The 6,000-nt window shown below is 47.7% G+C and overlaps 1 long non-coding RNA gene across 1 annotated transcript; it reads left to right on the top strand.

Moving 5' to 3' along the window:
- Positions 1–2,767: 2,767 nt before the first annotated feature.
- LOC147822188 (uncharacterized) lies at positions 2,768–5,355 on the top strand. Its single transcript, XR_015446039.1, has 2 exons — positions 2,768–3,172; positions 3,432–5,355. It is a non-coding gene; the product is annotated as an uncharacterized LOC147822188 (long non-coding RNA).
- The last annotated feature ends 645 nt before the right edge of the window (positions 5,356–6,000 follow it).

Here is a 6,000-nt window from a genome sequence, read left to right as displayed (position 1 = left end):
TCCACATGACATTTCCCTCCTGAACAACAATTTTTCTGTCTGCACTTTGGGAGACTGAGGGAGGAAGATTGCAAATTCAGCCCAACCCTGGGCAATTTAGCCACATCCTGTCTCAAAATTTTGAAAAAGGGCTGAGGATTAACTTAATGGAAAGGTTCAAACCTAGTACCATACCAAAACCAAAACCAACCAACCAAACAAACAATAAAACGCTTTACTGTGAAAATTTCATGGTCAAAGTAAAGAGTTCAAGATACCATCCATCCCATTTGTGTTAAATCCTGGTGTGAAGATGATAGCAGCCAGCTCTAGCTGCTGACAGGTGGTACTAAAGTGATTGCTAAATTTGTCACCATAAAAAACGACCACATTAACATTTTTTCCTGATTACTCAATATTTGTAGGCTACGGATGAGTTCCCCAATTCAGTGTGGGTCTCCATGATTCTGCTCTGTGTGTCATGGAGGGAAATCTTTCCCGAAACCCTCAACAGTCTTGGAGGGTTAAGACCAAGGACATGGCATTGCCATACTGGGTTAGAGCAATCAGAATTGATTTCCTGGGCCTGGCATGCCCCCTTTTACCCTCCATGAAGTCCTGTTGACAAGGGAAAGGAAATAGAGCAATGGGCAGAGTTGCTTCATGGCTTTGGTGGTTTTCTTCTCTTTTTTGGTACCAGGGATCGAATTTGGGACCCTGTGCTTGTGAGGCAGGTGGCGGCACCACTGAGCTAAATCCCTGACCCCCCTTTGGTGGTTTTCTTAAGTGAACATCTTGGCTTTTCTTTTGTGATCTGGACCAGAGAGCAACTTGAATGCCAAAAGGTGTCCAGAGCCCAGAGCCCCCAAATGTGAAGGAGAGACTTTTTTGCTTTCTTTCTCTCTCTGGTTTGGTTTTTGTCTGTTTGGTTTTTGAGACAGATCTTAGTTTGCAGTTCAGGCTGGACTTGAGCTCCTTATGTAGCCCAGGGGGAGAGATTTTGGCCTGTTACTAGTTAACATGGGTCCTCGTTTTAGTGATAATGGAAATTAAAATTAAAGTGACAGTATGAATTTATAAGTATAATTTGTAATCAGAAAGTACAGAGCGGTAAGGAGAAGACTCCAGCTTGTAAAGTACCAGCTCGTGTGCTCTCTGATGAAAAGGATCAGATTGGCCCAATAGTGAAGCCGAGGGAGCAGTTTTATGGGGTGCTCATAGTGGGCGTGGGTCTGATTGATCATTACTGTATCTCAGTCCTGGTTTCCTAGGGCAGGTTGAATCCTTGCAACTTTTAAAAAAACTTATTTTATTTTTATTAGTCCATGTTTGCAGTACAAAATAATTACATTCATTGTGGGGAGTCGATGCATGTCCATAAAGCATCTCAATTCTTTTTCATTCCTTTCCCCTCCCAAGTTCTTGTGACTTGAAGGTCAATTCAGTTCCCATGGGAGGGATCTTCCTTGCTTGGGGGACAGCCTCAGACCCAAGGTGACTGTGGGTTCTGGGCATGGGTGTTCTCCGATTTGATGGGCAATGAGATAGGCTGGGTAAAATTGGTGCTGACGGACACTCCCTGAAAGACAAACAGACGTACGTGGAGAACTAAGTATTTGACCCAGAGTTTTACAAAATGAAGGTCAAGCTTTGTTCTGCTCTTAGTTACCTAATGAACATTTGTAGGCCCGAGTGAGGAATCATAGTTTTTACTGAAAACCACTTTTGAGTCTGTGACTGCCTCAGAATAGAACACAAATCGTACCTTTGATGAGTTATGAGTGAAGGGCCCAGGAGTGTATTTGTCCTTTGATCACTCGATCTCAGGGAATTCCCCTCCTGTCTTCCTGTCCCCTAGTTTAGGTGGAGTATCCCCATCCCTGGGCCTGGACAATCAGAACACTGACTTCCTCAAGTGACAGTGCTTAGTGCAGGGATGGGCCAAGGCCTGCAGAAGTCTGCTCAGAGTGAATGCTGGGATTCAGTGGCATTTCCAAGCAATGACCCCCTTCCCACCAGATTTGAACCTGGCAGGATGTGGCCCGGAGCCACACTTGCTCTGTGGCTGGTAAGTGGAGACTGAAGGGTGACATCAAATAACAGCAAGAGGCTGTGGCATGTCCCATGACCTCCTTAAGCCGGCCTGGATGAGCCAGGACTCTTTACTTACAAACCGAGCCAACGAATTGGCTTTTTGTATCGACCAGTTATGAATGGATTATCACTTACAAGATTTAAAGGAATTCTAAGGTTGTCAGCTTTTACAGATGCATGTTTGAAAGGCAGATTCTTTGGGTCCCGTCCCCAAAGACAGTGCCTGAGTTGCTTGGAAAGAGGCCAGTGAACAGCTTCCTCCGGTGCCCTTGACATAGGTGGTCCTGCCCATTAGAATCTGAGCTTCTCTGGGGTGGGGACTTAGCTCAGTGGTTCCACCACCTGCCTCGCAAGCACAAGGACCTGAGTTCGATCCCCAGTACCAAAAAAACAAAAACAAAACAAACAAACAAAAAAACAAGAATCTGAGCTTCTCTGGCCTGTTAATCCTGCCTAGGGATAAAAGAAACCCAGACCTCCCTTCACAAAGCCCTGGATACCTTCTTGGCAGAGTAGGAAAATACCTTTCATTCTTTCCCAATGACTTCCGTTGAGAAAATGGAAGGCAGTTGATTTCTCAATCAGGTTATTGTCCATGTTACCCTGGCCATAACTCTCCTTGCTGCCCTGGTTGCTAAAGCAACTGGAACTCAGGCGTGAACTGCTGTGCTGCCAAACCCAGAGACTGCAAAGCCCAATGGCTTCAAGGGCCAGGCAGGAAAGGCAGAGCTGGGAAGTGGCAGTGAGGAGCAGGGACACTCAGGCCCCAGCCTCTGAACTGAAGCCACACACTCTGTGTGCTTCTTCTCGGAGCCAGAGGTCCACACCAAGCCCCAGGAAAAGCTCCTCTCCCTCATTTCTGCCAGGCCTTCCTCTGACGAGGCTGTGCTCTCCTCTGATGAGACCTGTGGTCCCAGCCAACACCCTGACAGGAGAGGGACCCTCAGGAAAAGCTCCGCCTCCTCAGTTGTTGCAGGAGGAATCTTGGAAGAGCTGTCACTGGCTGGCCTGGGACTACGTGGACCTCCCGGCACCATCACTGTGGCTGAAGAGGACTGGTGGTGGCCGGGGAGTCTGAATCGAGGGACCAGAGGTGCAGGTGGGGTCAGGGTCTCCATTTCCACCATGGAAACTGAAGCTGTGGGGTGAGGTACAGAGAGGTTTATTCGCCTGAGACAAGGGTTAGAGGGGCATGGAGATTCTGTGGGGGGATCCCAGAAAGCACTGTGAGGTGAGGGAATGAGACAGCTGACCCAGGATGTGTTATTGAGCTCAGCCCACCAGGGACAACTGGACCAAATCCCTAGGAGATGCAGGCAGGCAGGGCAGAGCTCAAACTCAGGGCCTTCCCATTTTAGGGCCTGGGAGCTGAGGAACTGTCCTGCTAGTCGCTGAGAGCCGCTATGCAGAGTGTCAACTGGCCAGAATTTCCAGCACGTAAGAGGAAAGTAAGGAGCCGGGCGTGGGGCTCAATGGCAGAGGGTTGGCTTAGCACATGCAGACCCTGGGTCCATCTCCAGCACTGAAAAGAAAAAAGGAAATAACAAAAGAGAAAAAAAATAAATAGCCAAAACCAAAACTAAAACCAAAAAACAAAAGAGCAAAGTGGTCCCGCTGGTTTCAGACAGGAAGATGCAGGGTGGGGCGCCAGCCAGGGCACTGTCAGCCCTGGCTCCATTCTCCAAAGGGAAACGGGGCGCTGGCATCAGAGGGCACTGATGTTGAGCAGACCAAGCGAACAGGTGTCACCTCGGCCAGCTGGCTGCCTGCCCAGTCTCTGAGGCCATAGCCGAGCAGCTGTGGCGGCAGCAGCAGGGTCACACCCTGAATTGGGACCTTGCTTGGCCAGTTCCTGCTCTGTAACCAGTCCCTTGCCTTTTCTAAACTTTGGTTTCCTCGTTTGTAAAACAGGGATAATAACTCCCACCTGCACCGGTAATGTGGGATTAAAGATTAAGAACCTGGTACACAGCAAGGGCTCAATACATAAATAGTAGCTTATTGCAGTCTTTTGTTTTGTTTTTTATTTATTTATTTATTTATTTATTTTATTTTTATTTTTTTGTTTTTGTTTTTGGTACCGGGGATCAAACTCGGGACCTTGTGCTTGCGAGGCAAGTGGCACAACCACTGAGCTAAATCCCCAGCCCATTTTTGATTTTTTTAAAATACAAAGTCTTGCTGTGTAGTCCAGGCTGGCCTCAGACTCACTGCAATCCTCCTGCCTCAGCCTCCCCAGTGCTGGGATCACAGGCCTGTGCCACCACGCCCTGCTGATTGTAGTCTATTCTCTCTGTCACTCTTTACTAAAAACTCATTTTTCTCCACACCTCCTTTTGTCATACTGGAGGACTGAACCTAAGGCCTTCACTACTGAGCTACATTTCCAGCCCCCTTTTTATTTTTTATTTTGAGACAAGGTCTTACAAAATCACTAAGTTCTTAGGCTGGGCTTGAACTTGTGATCCTCTGGCCTGTTTCCCAGGTGTGCAGCACCACTCCAGGCTTCTTTTTCATTAGTAATAGAAACCTCAAGTTTAGCTGGGCACATGGCCACCTGGACTAAAGATTATCTTTCCCAGCCTTCCTTGACATTAGGTGTGACCATGTGACTTTGATGTGGCCAATGGGATGACAGTGAGATAACTTTTAGGCTGTGTCCTTAGAGATGGTGGTGAGTCTTCCAGCTGTCAGCAGGAATGTAAGCATGATGGCAGGAAGTAAGGCAGGCATTTTGGGCCATGAGGTAAACATTTTATGCTGAGAATTAGAAAGGAGGGGGACCTATCATGTTTTAAATAGTAATAATGTTTCCATTGGGGCCAGTGTGGTTGGACAGAGATGGAAGACATGGATCTGATAGTTCCTCAATCGTTCTCAGTTAACTGAGCCTCTCATGGTGTGAGCCCCATGTTCAAATTCAGCATTGCCCCAGTAGAAGCCACGTTCATCTGGAGCTTAACAAGGTCTGCTGTGTTCTAGCATTGACAGTGGGCACAGGGAGACTGGCAGTGTTAGCTTCACTGAGACTCTGTGTAAACTCCTTCACAGCATACCCCATTCCATGGCATTGGTCTTTTGTTTCCCCCAGTGCTAGAGACTGAACCCAGGGCCTTGTGCATGCAAGGCGACTAGGTGAATGCCCTACCACTGTGATGGCCCAGCCCACGGTTTCAGTTTTTAAGGAATATTTGGGATCATTTTCAACTATGTCCCACAGTAGACAGTATAATGGTTAAGATATAGGCTTGACGGTGGTATTAAAGATCCAAAGTAACTACAGTTTTGAAAGATAAAGGTTTCTTTCTCTCTGGCATCATAGTCTGAGTTGAGCAATCCAGGGCTAAGGGGGCACCTTATAGCCAGTTGCTCTGCTATCTTTAATACATGGCTTCTACCTTTGATTCAAAATTTCTGCTCTAGCTCCTATCATGACATCCATATTCCAGGCTATAGAGAGAACAAGGAAGATGGCCCACAGTGCCGGGGCTGTGAAATGCTGGGCTATAGTTCAATGTTGGGGTCCAAAACCTCCGCCTCCCCAGCTACTGGGGAGCAACTTCAAGGAAGCAAATCCAAACTCTGTGGCAAATCCGCTGATCTCAGAGGCCACGTGACCCAAGTTTGAATTTGCCTGGCACTGCTGACATTTTGGGCCACATGATTCTTGGGTGGGCTGAGGGTGGAGCCACCCTGGGCACTGTAGGGTGCTTAGCCACTTCCCTGACCTCTGCCTACAAGATGCCAGCAGCAACAGCCCCTAGTTGTGAAAACCTGAAATGCCACCTGTCCCCCCAGGGGACAGAATTACCTGCTTCCAGGAACATCGAGTCTGTACAGTTAGGAATATAATCATCACTTTGCAGATAAGGAAACTGAGGCTCAGAGGCAAGGACAACTCATCCAGGCATTAGGGGGTATAATTTA

This window comes from Heterocephalus glaber, unplaced genomic scaffold (genome assembly GCF_053883595.1).
Source record: "Heterocephalus glaber isolate CG9 unplaced genomic scaffold, H.glaber_assembly_v1.0 deba00001673, whole genome shotgun sequence".
In the NCBI taxonomy this organism is placed as follows: Eukaryota; Metazoa; Chordata; class Mammalia; order Rodentia; family Bathyergidae; genus Heterocephalus; species Heterocephalus glaber.
This window is presented reverse-complemented; position numbering and strand designations above follow the sequence as displayed.